The sequence below is a fragment of the Lontra canadensis genome, unplaced genomic scaffold (assembly GCF_010015895.1).
Source record: "Lontra canadensis isolate GAN:19392208 unplaced genomic scaffold, GSC_riverotter_1.0 scaffold33, whole genome shotgun sequence".
Lineage (NCBI taxonomy): Eukaryota > Metazoa > Chordata > Mammalia > Carnivora > Mustelidae > Lontra > Lontra canadensis.
Window position 1 is genome coordinate 4,227,775 of NW_022631027.1, and position 15,709 is coordinate 4,243,483.

At 41.2% G+C, this 15,709-nt stretch overlaps 1 pseudogene; it reads left to right on the top strand.

Moving 5' to 3' along the window:
• The first annotated feature begins 2,025 nt into the window (after positions 1-2,025).
• On the top strand, positions 2,026-2,677 carry LOC116873471 (annotated as a pseudogene).
• The last annotated feature ends 13,032 nt before the right edge of the window (positions 2,678-15,709 follow it).

A 15,709-nucleotide genomic window follows, 5' to 3' on the forward strand; every position in this document is an offset into this window, starting at 1 on the left:
TGGGACACCAGTGCCAATTTTAAAGTGAGACACTGACCTCATTAAGTCTGTGTCTAGCAACAGTTTGGACAGAAAAGATCAAAGACGGGAAGAGATATTAAGAGGCTACTCATAGTCCATAGGAAGATACAAAAGTCCTGAACAAAGATAATGGAGATGGAGATGGTGAAATGGATTCAAGAGACAAATGGAACTTGGCAATAAGTTGGATCTGAGGTGGAATTAGAAGGAGGGGTGAAGGGAAGGGAATTTGATGTCCAAGTTTCCAGTTGAGTAACTGTACAAATAGTGACACCATTAACCAAGACAGGAAATGTAGAGAGAGAAACATATGTGGAAATAAAGATTCTGACTTAGAAGCTTGCTTAGAATATGTGTTTGAAGACTAGTAACACTGGCAGCTCTAGGAAGCTTGTAAGAAAGGCAGAATCTCAGACCTCCAACCCAGATCTTCTGAATCAGAATCTGTACTTGTACACCATCCCCAGGTGATTCACACACACATGAAAATCTGAGGAACAATGGTAAAAGAACATACAAAGTCTGTTGTTGAACTATCCTCCTGAAGGACTCTATACTAAAAAGGGCTTTGTGGTTATCTAAGTTTAGGGAAAGCTCTATGTAATAACCTATATGATAACTATTCTTGGAGATTCAAAAACCATAATTTTAAGAACAAATGAAGCCCAATGTTAGTAGAAAGAAGGAAATAATAAAGATCAGAGCAGAAATAAATGAAATAGAGACTAAGAAACTAAGAAGATAATAGAAAATGTCAATGAACCTAAGAGTTGATTCTTTGAAAAGATAAACAAAATTGACAAACCTTTAGCAGACTCACCAAGAAAAAGAGAGGAAATAAGATCAGAAATGAAAGAGAAAATGCTACAATTGATACCACAGAAATAAAAAGGATCATAAGAGACTATTATGAACAATTGTATGCCAACAAATTGGACAACCTAGAAGAAATGGCTAAATTCCTAGAAACATAACCTTCCAAGTTTGAATCATAAAGAAACAAAATCTGAACAGGTCAATCAATAGTAAGGAGATTGAATCAGTAATTTAAGAACTCCCTACAAACAAAAGTCCAAGACCAGACAGCTTTACTAGTGAATTTTACTAAACATTCAAAGATGAATTAATACCAATCTTCAAACTCTTTAAAAAAAATAGAAGAGGAAGGAACAATTCCAAACTCATTTTATGAGATCAGCATTATCTTGATACCAAAACCAGACAAAGATACCACAAGGGAAGAAAATTATAGACCAATATCCCTGATGAACATATATGCAGACAATCCTCAACAAGATGTTAGCAAAACAAATTCAGTAACACCTTAAAAGGATCAAACACCATGTGAAAGTAGGATATATTCTAGGGATTCAAAAATGGTTCAACCTCTATAAGTCAGTCAGTGTGATACACAACATTCACAAAATGAAGGTAAGATAAGAAGAATCCTGTAACTATTTCAATAGATGCAGAAAAGGCATTTGATGAACATCCATTTATGATAAAAACTCTCAACAAAATGTGTATTGAAGAAATATGCCTCAACATAATAAAGGTCATATATGACAAGCCCACAGCTAACATCATACTCAATGGGGAAAAGCTGAAAGCTTTTCCTTGAAGATCAGAAACAAGACAAGGATGCCTGCTTTTGCCACTCTCTTAGTGTGCTATTGGAAGTCCTAGCCAGAGCAGTTGGGCAAGATAAGTAAATAAAAAGCAACTAAACTGGAAAGGAAGAAGCAAAACTGTCACTATTTGCAGATGACATGATACTATGTATAAAAAACCCTAAAGACTCTACCCCAAAACTGTGAAAACTAATAAGTAAGTTTGGTAAATTTGCAGGATACAAAACCAGTATACAGAAATCTGTTGTGTTTCTACCCACTAATAGTGAACCATCAGAAAGACAAGAAAACAATCCCATTTACAGTTGCATCAAAGAGAATGAAATACTGCTCTGTCAGATTGTCCAGAGACGCTTCTGGAAGCAACAGTACAATGACTGCCCAAGGTGAACCCCAAGTCCAGTTCAAACTTGTATTGTTTGGCAATGGTAGTACTGGAAAAACTACATTTGTGAAATGTCATCTGACTGGTGAACTTGAGAAGTACATAGCCACGTTGAGCTTTGAGGTCCATCCCCTTGTGTTCCATACCAACAGAGGACCTATTAAGTTCAATGTATGGGAAACAGCTGGTCAGGAGAAATTTGGTGGGCTGAGAGATGGCTATTACTTCCGGGCCCAGTGTGCCATTACAGTGTTTGATGTAACATCAAGGGTTACTTACAAGAATGTGCCTAACTGGCATTGAGATCTCGTTCAAGTAGGTGAAAACACCCCCATTGTGCTGTGTGGCAACAAAGTGAACACTGAAGACAGAAAAGTTAAGGCACAATCTATTGTCTTTCACTGAGAGAAGTACCTTCAGGACTATGACATTTCTGCGAAAAGTAACTACAACTTTAAAAAGCCCTTCCTGTGGCTCACTAGAAAACTAATTCTAGACCCTAACTTGGGAGTTTGTCACCATGCTGGCTCTTGCCCCACCAGAGGTTGTCATGGACCCAGCTTTGGCAGCACAGTATGAACATGATCTAGAGGTCGCCTCGACATCTGGTCATCTTCCAGGGGAGGAGGATGACCTGTGAGAAAGTGCAGCTGGAGCCCAGCATCAGAAGTCTGGTTTTATAGGCAACTGTCCCCTGATGTCAGTGGTACAACAGGTTTGCCACTTTATTTTATAGCTGAGCAGAACATGTACTTGATATTTGGGATGCTGAAGGAGATGAATGGGCTTTGGAGTACCTTAGCAGCTGGAAAAGTACCTTCCTTTTTTGGACCTGCGTATTTAGCTGTTTTGGAAAGCAGTTGGAATGCACCCCCAATGTGTTTTGAGGCATTATTTACAATAGCCAAAACATGGAGACAAACTAAGTATTTATTGATGGATGAAGGGATAAAGAAAATGTGTCCAATATACATTATGGAATACTATTCAGCTCTAAAAAGAGAATGAAATCTTGCCGTTTGTGACAACATGGATGAAATTTGAGGGCATCATGCGCAACGAAGTAAGTCAGAAAAAGACAAATACTATGTGATCTCAGTTAGACATAGAATCTAAAAAAATGCCTCAAACAAACACAAATCGAAGCTCATGAATATAGAGAACAGACTGGGTGGTTGCCAAAGGTGGGGGGTGTCTGGTAGGCAAAATGGGTAAAGGGAGTGAAAAGGTACAAATTTTCAGTTATAAAATAGATAAGTCCGGGGATATAATATGCAGCCTGGTGACTATAGTGAATACTACTCTATTGACTATTTGGGAGTTCCTAAGGTAAATCTCAACATTTCTCATCACAAGGAAAAAAAGTCTGTAGCTATGTGTGGTGATGGATGTTGACTCACTTGCAGTCGTTTTGCAGTGTATTCAAATAGCAAGTCATGTTGCACACCTGAATCTGATGTTAACAAAACACCCCCCCTACAATTTGCGTTAGCCTGTTAAGGCTCTTAGGAGTTCTTTAGTGATGCAATCTGTCTGATTCTGCTTAAACCAACACTTTCAAAATGTATTTTGTCATGAGGTAGTGGGTTAGTTGTGTCCTTCCGAAAAATATGTTGAAGTTCTGACCCACAGTACCTGTGAATGTGACCTTATTTGGAAATAAAGTTTTGCGGATGTAATCAAGTGAAGATGAGACAGTGCTGTATTTGGGTAGATGCTATATCCAATGAATGGTGTCTTAGTAAGAGTAAGAAGAAGGAGGCTTCAAGAAAGATACACATAGAGAAGAAGGCTGTGTGAGGACAGAGGCAGAGATTGGGGTGACATAGCAACAAGCCTAGAGAAGCTAAGAATTATTGGCAACCTCTAGAAGCTTGGAAGAGGCAAAGAAGGATTCTTTCCTCAGACTCCAGAGGGAGCATGGTCTTGCCAACACCTTAATTCTGGACTTCTAGCCTCCAGAACTGTGAAGAATAAAATGTTTTAAGCCATCCAGTTTGTGGTAACTTATTATTGCAAACCTAGGAAACTAATAATGTGTGAACCTTTAAAACGAATAACACAACACTAATTAACATTCTGAGAGTCAGTAGATTAGAAAATAGTGGTTTAGAACATACATAGAGATGCCAGTGGTGTTGTGCACGTGCAGGTGTCAAGCAGGCTTTGGAAATTGGGTATAAGTTTCAAGAGAGGATCAGGATAGATGAGAGACATTTGGGAGTAAAGTGTACAGTGGGCAGTTTAAACCTGGGGAAGGCGTGGAGTTGATCAGGAAGAGCATGTAAACAAAAAACACTGGGAGAATAGCTGTAATTGAAGGAAAACTGAAAAAGAGCAAGAGAATGGGCATTTAGGAGCCATAACAGAAGAAATATAAAGTGAAAAAATACATGCATTCCTATGTTTATTGTAGCATTATTTACAATAGCCAAATTATGGAAGCAGCCATTGATAGGTCCATTGATAGGTGAATGGATACAGAAGATGGTTAACAGAGGGGAAATGGTGTGGGGTGTGTGGGAGGCCATGATAAGGCTTGAGACAAGGACCAAACCAGGCCCTGACTTGTGCCTCCTTTAAAGGCTGAATAGCCAAACAAAAGGCTTAGGTCGATAAAGTCGAGTAACACTGAGAAAGGGTCTGTGCTATGTGTCGTGCGCTCACCTACGTGACTTCCCACACGTTCTCCCTACAGAAGGGAACAATGTGGTTAGGGTCATAAATTCTTAGTTGGTCCTTGTTCCTGTACTGCCCATAATCCACTCCCTGGTTGATTGTAACTTCTTGTATCAATAGTAGCTAATGGCATTAGCCGTGATTACCTGGCATCACGAGATTTGTTTGTAGTTAATGTAAAACTTGTTATAGGAACTTGCGGTTATCTGACTAGATACCGATGTATTACTCCTTCTATGGTGGTCTGCCTTATAAATGCTTGTAAGATGTGGAATAAAATCAGCACTGTTGGACATCCTCCTCAGTGCTTCTCCTGCCCCCATCTCTCTGCTTCTCGGGTTCTTTTCTTCATCCTCTTACCCTCATGTTCCTGGTCGATTTGTCACGCCGGCCACGGCAGGGGTGGATGAAATAGATGAAGGGGATTAAAAGCGCACTTTTCTCGATGAGCACTGAGTAATGCATAGAATTGTTGACTCAAATTGTACATCTAAAACTAATATAACCTGTATGTTAATTATACTTCAATCATAAAAAAAGAAATTATGATAACAGAAAAAGAAACAGGATGAAAGACTTTTAATTTAGCAATTAGGAAGTCACTAGTGATCTTTGAGAAAGCAGTCTGATCAACTAGAGGTAGAAAAGCAAGCTTGCCATGGCTCAAGGAGTGAATGAGAGGACCTTCAGTTGAAGAAGTCAAGGTAAAAATATTTTCTGTTACCAAGCCTCCTTGAAACCTTGAAGAAGGTTTTGGAAAAACGTTTTCTAGAAAAAAATGAAAATCCTCCACTTGAAAAAATGAAAAACAAAAACAAAAAAAGAATAAAACTCCATCTTTGATGAAATAGAGAAACTTTACTCTGAACAAAATCTGGCCAGTTCTTAAAAATCGAAACTAACACTAAGGGTGGAGACCGAGAACCCAGAAACCGTCTCAGATTTTAGCAGAGTCAGAATTCTCAAAAAGTACCTGTTACAGTCTTCATATCCATAGGATCCTCCATTCAGGTTCCTGGGATCAGAGAAATGTGGCCAAAGAAGTGGGCATGGCCCTACGGAGACTCAGCTGTCAACAGTGGAAGAGCAGGTGTGGCGGAGCTGAAGGGGAGTCACGTGGAGGCTCCACCTGTACCGTGTGCAGGACACTCTAGTCTCCTAACTAACGGGGTGTGCAGTGGGAGGATGGAGAGAGGACACAACTGTGCTTGCCAGACCACAACACAAATCAACATTCTAACTAAACAGAGGGGAGGAGAAATGCACAATCAGGGTCGAGGGCACATTTGGTGAGAAGGTTTTTGAGATAACACACTACATTTAAAGCTCTGGGCTCCCCTTCTTCACGGAAGACTTCAAGCTAATGATGCCCTCAGTTAGAATTACCCTAAGAAATGTGAATAACCATCAGAAAGGAACACATTAGGCCATATGCATATGAACAAAAGAGGAAAGAGTAAGCAGAAGTCAGATAACATGCATAACTCAGAAGAGGGATTGTACTATGAATTTGACAAGGAATTTTAAAGTTACTATAGGTAGTATCATCTCTTGGGGAGGAGGAAGTGCACACACACAAAATCACTGAAAAGGAGATGAAAAGACAATAGAAGAAAATAAAAAAAATGGTAGAGCTCAGTAAAGAAATGATGAGGGCACATAAAATCAACGCAGAGATAAAAATCTCATTAAATTAAAAAAAAAGTAAACTGAATTGAAAACATAGGGATACAATGGTTAGGAAATGGTGAAAACCTGGTCCCCCTTTTAGGTATCTCTTATTGAAGTGCTTCTCATTTCTTCAAAGTCTTGTCTTGATGGTATGTTCTATTAATTAGTAACAAGGGAGCTCGGATTTGGATCCAGAGCAGTGGAATGAATTCTGCAATCCCTTTCATTCCTCCTTTAGGTACTGAGTTATTCTTTTGCAATGTCTTTATCTTTTCAGGATTTCCCTTAACAATTCTCATAAGCACATTTTCCACAGTACAGAAGTATTGATGGTGTAAGCTGGTGAAGTGAGAACATATGGCCAATGACCCCATGCCAGTTGTGTTCCCATTAAGAGCCACACAGAGAGTAAGAGAGGTGTCTAGAATCCTGTGGAATAAAGCATTAATGTCTGTCCCCAAAGCTATTTTAATTGGTTAGGCCCCAGTATCATAATCCACCTTAAACTGATGGCCTTCAAGTGGTGCTCAAGTTCCACAGATGTGGGACTGTCTCTGAATCGTTGGCTTCCAGCTACTAGCTTTGAGTTGAATGGTCTGGAAGAGTCTCTGATAACAAATTTCAGTGGAGAAGCACATCTCAGGCAGGAGAGCCTAAATTCATCTCTCTCTACCCTTTCCCAAGGAAGTTAATTTCCTCTGACCAATGAGCAACTGCCCATCTTTGATTTGGGTTTTCTCTAAAGAACTTGATTCCAGTGGCTGGTAGATGTGTATGTGTGAATTCTGCTCAGTCCATCCAATAATGCAACTCATGTCAAACGTTTGGTACACAAGTCCTAATTCCTGGGAAAAATGTGATTTTTATGTTTGGGTTGTTTTCTTGTTCTCTTGAGCATTACTAAGCTGCAGTTGGCCCTGCCTGCTAACACTCTGCACACTAGTTGGGGCTGGGAAACCTCACAGTAAGGGCTGAAATGGGTCTCAGTCTTCCTTTGAACCATCTGTGTATGTTTAGTTCCCTAGAAGTACAAAAGAGTCAAGAAAACTCTCCCCACAGGAAGCTCTATTAGAAAGAAAATGAAAAACCCTGTAGGGCCAACCCTGTAGGGTCCCACGTGTGTACCGCAGACAGGCCGTCACACTAGAACAGAAGAAACCCGGGGCTATTTTCGCCATCTTAATGAATGGTATCATCACTTACCGCAGTTAGAAGTTTATAATTATCCATGATTTTTTCTCTTGCCTTCATTTCCACATCTAATTTCCAAGCAAATCCTTTTGATTTTACCTCAGAAAGGTGTGTTGAGTCTGTCCTCTTCTCTCCATTTCACTTCTACCTTGGGCCACGCTTTCCTGAGTGCCTGTTTGGACGGTTACAACATTTTCTTGTCTCCCCACAGCCACGTGTTTCTTCCTGCAGTCCATTCTCTGCACAGTAGCCAGGGCCATAAAAAACAGACTAGGTCATGTCACTCTTCTATTTAAATCTCCAGCAGCTTTCAATATACCTCAGAATAAATGAAAATTCCATATCATGACCTTCAATATCCTGCATCATCTAGCCCCTGCCTACCTCTCTGAGCTCACCCCAGCCACATAAGTTTCCTTTCGGTGCCATGAATACACCAAGCCCTTTCATTCCTCAGAGACTTGGTATGGGCTGTCTCCTTCTCCTGAAAATGTTCGTCCCTCAGTACTATAGGAATGATATAGCCTCTCACTTTTCAGGGCTCAATTTAACTGTCACCTGTTGAGGGTGGCTTTCCTTCCTGAAAATAGGCATGTCTCATTCATTTTATTCTCTACCTCTGTCTCCTATTTCTTTCTTTCTTACATCTTAGCAATATCTATAATTATTTTAGTTTATTACTTTCTTCTCTCTCCCCACTAGAGCAGGAACACCTCAAGAGCTAGTACACAGTCTGTCTTGTTCTATTCCCTAATATATCCCAGGACTTTGTACCCTCAACAAATAATGGGCAGACAACCCATAATTGAATAAATGAATGAAGAGATGAACCCATTCTTGCAGACCGTATATGAATTCAGAACCTTTAACTGGTGAACATCTACATGATCTGTTCCCTTTCCTTTCAGAGTTTTAAACAAGCACCTCATATTTGGGGACATTTAATTTTCAGAATCCTTTGAACTGGAATTTTTCAAATAAACATCACCAGGTTTCCAAAAGTTGAAGTCTTTCATGAGCTGTGTGACTCTGCAAAGGCATAGGCTGGAAGGTGACCCGTTCTCCTGTGTGTGTGCATTGCTCAGGGATGTTCAGAACAATCTGGCCATAAAGCAGTTTTTTTAAAAATTTTATTTATTTATTTGATAGACAGAAATCACAAGTAGGCAGAAAGGCAGGCAGAGATAGGGGGCGGGGAGGCAAGCTCCCTGCTGAGCAGAGCTCCTGATGTGGGGCTTGATCCCAGGACCCTGAGATCATGACCTGAGCTGAAGGCAGAGGCTTTAACCTACTGAGCCACCCAGGTGTCCCTGGCCATAAAGCAGTTTAACCACAGACATCAACAAAGCCCTAGTCATTTCTGGCCACACAGTTTTGTGGAATTTGGCAAATAAACACGAAATGGGTGTTGATGAGGACTTAATGAGCATTATACATCAATTTAAAAAATGACCTACTTGTGGTTTACAACGAACAAAATCCTAAGGTATGCCAATTTAAAGCATCTCTTCCACTGGGAGAGACTATTCTGGAGGAAGGATGGGAATAGAAAATTTAAATTAGATTATGCGCAATAAAAAGATACTTTGGAAGGGTACACTTGCTTTTAGTTTGGCAGGGTGAGTTTTTCTTGTCCCCCTTTATCACTTCTCTTTACTCTTGGTAAGAAAGAAAACTTTTAGCTTCATAACACATAGCCTACTGTTAAGCCAGCATAGATGGCTGTAAGAAATTATCTGCTCCTCCAAGAAGTAGTCTTGTTTGTCCTGCAGTGGTTTCACATGGAAGAAGGGGAAAGATCGCAGACAATGCCTATGGAGAACTTAAGAAGTTTTTGACTGAGAATCCTCTCTAACTTCTCCCTCTGCAGAATGGAAGCAAGAATCATGATCTTTGTGGTCCAAACCAAGCGGTACAAACCTGTGTAACACTGGGACCCTGGAGGACGGTGGAAGATACCAAGATGGGAGAGGCTGGGAAACATCAGAGGAAGAAGGGATTCTTGGTCATTCACCCAAGACTTCTGGGCATCCATCCAAGGCTGACTGCGTACAAAGTGAAAGGTGGCCCCATCTGATCAATAAAGAAATGGCCATCGTTCATCTTTCATCTTTCAGATTTCAGGGGAGCTTGGATCAGCGCATAGTAGGATATTTTCCTCCCAACAGAGGACTTTGCCTGCACTACAGGCCTTCCTAGATATTTTTGCAGGGCGGAGGGAGATAAGGTTGAATTTACCTAGAAGTTTTATCTAGAATCTCATTAGCAGGAAGGCTACCTCTGCCTAAAATACTCTCCTCCAAACTAACATTTGGAAACTGCAGGCCTCAGCTGTTTCCTCCGGGGTCTTTGAGGCTCCTTCCTCCACTATAAATATGGGGGACATCATTTTATCTTGGTTCTTTCCATCCTCTTAAAGTTGATTTAAGGTCTTTTTTTTATGTTTGGTGGGAAAATACAAAGATTCTGGCAGGATGCTCTTAAATATAATGTAGCTAATAAGTCTACTATTTAATTGTAGCCATTGATGCAAAATTTGATGATGATATTTTAGCTGGTATGATTAGCATTTAATCATTTTTTATCATGGCGATACTGCATTTACTGCTTTTCTGCTTTGAAGATGTCAGCAGTCTTCTATATTTATTTAGAATTTTATGTGTTGGACACTTTGGTTTTAGAATTTCAGGGTCTTGAGACCATGAATGCTTAAAGAAAGTTATTTGCATTTCTGCAGACTGCAGATGATTCCTGGTTCTTTTAGTTCTTGGGCTGTTTTGCACAGGTCAAGGGTAAGAGTTTTGAGACATCCAAGCCTTCAGCCCAGGTCCATTAGCTGCATAACCTTGGGCACATCATTAACCTAACTGTGCTTCAGCTTCTTCATCTGGAAGCTGGGGAGAATAATACCAGATGGCTGTCTCCTGGGGGAGGTAATGAGCGTCAGGTGAGAGGTGCATGAAAGTGGCTCGAAAACCCGTAAACTGTTAAGTGAATTAAGATTGCTTTCGTGATGTTTGTTGCCGTTCTCCTCCACCTCCTCCTCTAAATTAACTCGGTGTGGAGGTTTGGGAATGTCAGTGGTGATTAACTGGGGTTTCAGTTACCTGCGGTCAACTGTGGTCAGGAAGCAGAGGGTCCTACTTACAACGTCTGGTCCGGTGATTAGTTGCCTGACACTACGTCATATGCCTGCATCCTTCACCTCCCTTCATCTCCTCACATGGGCATCTTATCCTCTCACACGGTCACAAGAGCAAGGGTGAGTACAGTATGATATTTTGAGAGAGGGAGAGAGACACTATATTCACACAACTTGTTCTGGAGCACATTGTTGTAATTGTTCTGTTTTTAGTTATTGTTGTTAATCTCTCACTGGACCTAACTTAGAAATTAAACTTTGTCAGAATACATATATAGGGAGAAAACACAGAATATATGTTGTGTCCAGTACTTTCCTCAGTTTAGGCATCTACTAGGGGTCTTAGAGTGTATCCCCATGGGTAAGGTTTGGAGGGGCTGGTTAGGCCAAATATCAGTTTGGTTTGTTTGAAAAATTCCCCACCATGAGATTTCCTCACGCGCTGAGCATCCCCAGGCCTTTTAAATCTGGATTTAATTCACAAGCAACATTTGAGAAAAACGATTGTATAAAGGAAGGTAATCCTATAATGAAAGATAAAATGATTCTGCCTTGACATCTGTGGGTGATAAGGCATTGTCACATTGATTACCTAATTTCACTGGGGGGGAGAGATAGAACAGGTGATTTTTTAAAAAAAGATATTTGAGAGAGAAAACATGAGCAGGGTGGGGGTGCAGGGAGGAGCAGAGGGTGAGGGAGAAACAGACTCCCCGCCAAGCAGGGAACCTGAACTGGGAGCAGAACTCAATTCTGGGACCCCAGGATCGTGACCTGAGCCAAAGGCAGACACTGAAGCAACTGCCGGCATCACTAGAACGGGTGATATTAAGCCACTTTGATGTAAGAGAAAGCTTAGGCATGAGGAAGCTAAATAAAAGGTTCAGGTTGTCTTAACAAGCAGGATGCCTTGTTGGAGTGGACACCCAAGTAAAATGTGATGGTCTTTGAACAGAGGCAAGGAGCTGAGATTAAAGAACCCACACTGAAGGGAAACCAGGCTAGCAGGAGAACATGACTGAAGAACTTTAGAGAGGCGAGGAAAAAGAAGGCTAGTGGTGGGCTACTTCGAGTGCCCCCCCCCCCTTTTTTTTTTTAAAGATTTTATTTATTTATTTGACAGAGAGAGATCACAAGTAGACAGAGAGGCAGGCAGAGAGAGAGAGAGAAGCAGGCTCCCTGCTGAGCAGAGAGCCCGATGCAGGACTCGATCCCAGGACCCTGAGATCATGACCTGAGCCGAAGGCAGCGGCTTAACCCACTGAGCCACCCAGGCGCCCCTCGAGTGGCCTCTTTTTGAGGACTGGACTCCCCAAATAAGGGCTGCTTTGTTATTACCTTTTTTTTTTTTTTTTTCCTGGTTACCAGATTATCCTCTACATGCAGGCCTTGATGGTGCTGGCAGAGGAAGATGGATTGTCTTGTTGGAATATTAGGAATTATCTTAAAATTCTTGGCGAGGCCCCTGTGGGTAGGTAGCTTTAGCTCCTGAATGCCTCACCTTCTCAAACTGAATCTAGATCAAGCTCAATTCACCTGTTTAACAGAGAGGGTCAGTTTTCTCTGTGCGCAGCTTGAGGCAACAGGTCCTACAGCATGCTTAATGGATATTCATTGTATATAGTAGGAGCTTAATAGATATTCATTGACTGGAGGGGTTATAATGTGGGTCTATCTGACCAACTGACAGCTGACACAAATACAGCCTTTACTGACTTGAGCCTGACTGAGGGCTTTCCGTACATTAATTTACACTAAGACCCTACGAGTGAGGTACCACTATCACCATTGTACACATGAAAAAAACTGAAGCATAGCAAAGTCAAGTAACTTGTCCAGGCCTAGAAAGTGGAATTGGGATTTGAACCAGGGTAATTTGACTAGAAACACTGTGCTGTGAATTAAGAGTCCAGGCCCCTGCATGTAGTTCCTTCTGTAGAGCTCAGCAGTTCTCAGAGTTTGGTGTTATCTACATATTCTTGTACCAGTTTGCACATAAAAAAGGTACACTGTATTCTGTGGGAGAGTTAATGGATTTTCAAGGATGAATTAACCCCATCTCTAGATGAAACTGCACTGTGCTGTGTAATTTCCATAGCACAGTGTTTGTTATCATTCAGGACCCTTGATTGTTAAGTCACAGAAACCCCCTCGGACCAGTTTAAGGAAATGAAATGACTTTGTTTTTCTCTAAAAATTTAAAACCCAGGTTTGTTGAGATAAAACTTACATACATTCACCACAGTGTACAGGTCTGTGTTTTGACAAAATCCTACGGTTGTGCCGCCCCATTACAGGCAAGATAGAGAATATTCTGTCACCCCTAAAAGTTCCCCATGCCCCATTGTAGCCTGTCTTCTTCCCACCCTGGCCATTGGAAACTGCTGATTAGTTTTCTGTCCTATAGTTTTGCCTTTTCCCAAACAAAATACCGATGGTTCTCCCTCCCTTCCTCTGTGAGAACCATCGGTATTTTGTTTGGGAAAACCGAACAGGACGAAATCAGAGAGAGAGACAAACCACAAGAGATTCTGGACTGGGGGAAACAAACTGAGGGTTACAGAAGGGAGGGGGTGGGGCGATGGGATAACTGGGTGATGGGTACTAAGGAGGGCACTTGTGGGGAGCACTGGGTATTAAATGCAAATAATGAATCGAACAGTACCTCAAAAGTAATGATGTACTATGTGTTGGCTAATTGAACATAAAAAAAATACCAATGGTTCGTGTGATATGTAGCCTTCTGAATTTGGCTTTTTTCATTCAGATTCATTCATGTCAATAACTGCATCAGTTGTTAATTTCTTTTTATTACTGAGAAGCATTCCATTGTATGAGGGGGCCACAGTTTGCTTCTCTGTTGACCAGCTGAAAGGTATCTGGGCTGTTCCCAGTTTCTGATGATGATGATGATGAATAAAACTACAAATATCTGTGTGTAAGTTTGGAGTACACATATGTTTTCATGTCTCTTGAGTGAAAATATCTAGTAGTGGGACTGCAGAGTCCTATATTAAGTGTATATTTAATTTTAGGAGTAACAGCCAAAGTGAGTTCTGAAAGGGCTGTAGGGTTTAGGTTCCCATCAGCCGTGTGTGGGTTCCAGGTGCTCCTCGTCCTCACCAACTGTGGGTTTGCTCTGGGTCTAGCCTAGCTTTTCTGATGCGGTGCAGAGCTGCCTCTTGACTTTAAGTTGCATTTCCTGAATGAGTAATGATGAGGAGTACCTTTCCATGGACTTATCGGCTACACATAAATTTGCTTTTGGTCATGTTTCTGTTCAAATCTTTGTGTTCCTATTGCTGAGTTTTGAGAGTTCTTTACATATTTTAAGTCTTTTGTCTGACATGTGTTTTTGCAAATATTTCCTATCTATGGCTTGTCCTTCTCTTAACGGTGTTTTACCAAACAAAACAAAACAAAAAGTCCCCAAAAACCAGAAGGTTTTAGTTTTGATGAAGTCCAGTTAATCACCTTCTAAAAAATGGATTGTGGTAAGCACCATAAATTTAGGTCCTATCTAATCTTAGTCTAACCCAAAGTCAGAGATTTTCTCTTATGGTTTCTTCTTGAAGTTTTATAGTTTTGGGGTTTACATTTAGGTCTATGATCCATTTCAAGTTAATTTTTTTAAAGATTTATTTATTTTAGAAAAAGAGAGCAAGCAAGCTTGGTGGTGGGGAGGGGTGCGTGGGGGGAAGATAAGAGGAGAGAGAGAGAGACCTTAGTAGCAGACTCCTCACTGAGCATAGTCAGATGTCGTGCTCCACCCCAGGAGAGGAGATCATGACCTGAGCCAAAACCAAGAGTTCAATGGTTAATGGACTGCCCCGCTCAGGGGCACCTCAAGTTAATTTTTGTGCTTGTTGCAAACTATTGGTTGAAGGTCAATTTTTTTTTTTTGATTATGGATTTCCAATTATTCCAAAATCATTTGTTATAAAGATTATCATTTCTCCACTGAACTGTTTGCACCATTGTCAGCAATCAACTGACAATATTTATGGGTCTGTTTCTGGTCTTGTATTCTATTCTGTATTCTAAGCACTTTTAATAGATTACTTCACTTGATTCTAACATGTCCCTATTATGATAGAGGAAATTGAGTCACAGGGATCTTAAGTACCTTGCTTAGGGTGATGGAGCAGGAATACAGCAACTGGGCTTTGCATATTGGCAGCTGAGCTCCTGACCCCAGGCCTGGAACCACTATCCTGTTCAGCCCTGCTGATGTCTCAGAGATGCCAAGAGACAGGGTGCCAGCAACCCCAGAAACAGCCTCTACCCCAAGATTAGAATATGTCTGGGACCTTTGATTTTAGTTCTCTGTTCCTTTGGGGGGCTCTTCTGCCTCAAATTGGCTTTCTCTGCTTTAATTCCATGTGCTGAGAAATAGCAGCTCCCCAATTTTCATCTTCTTTCAGGGAGAGACTAGTCAGACTGGCTGGATCTCAGAAGCAAGTCTAAATTCATAAGGAAGGCATTAGCTCAGCCCAGTTGGAGGAGGAGGATGAAGGATGGATGGAGGAGGCCCTTCCCCAAATATTCCCTCTGAACCCCGAACTAGTTAACCATAGCCAGGATGAGTACTGAGTGGAGGCAAGTCTGTCAGGCCCAGCCTGGGCCAGGTGTAGGTCTGGGTACAATAAAACCACAGGAGCAGAGTCAAAACTGGTTGCTGAAAACAAACCCTGCTGTCCATAGAATCCTGGATTGTTGTGCAGCAGAGATCACTACACACCCATTGTCTGGGTGCTTAGACAATGTGCATGGTACAGTTGATCTTTGCACAAGAAGAGGTTGAGTTGTGTGGGTCCACTTACACGCAGATTTTTAAAAATAAATACAGCACAGAGCTGTTAAAAAAAAAAGACAACACAAAACTGGTGCTAAGAATGCAGTGCTGTGGGATGTCTGGGTGGCTCAGTGGGTAAAGTGTCTGCCTTTAGCTCAGGTCTTGATCCTGGGACACCTGGGATGGAGTCCCAA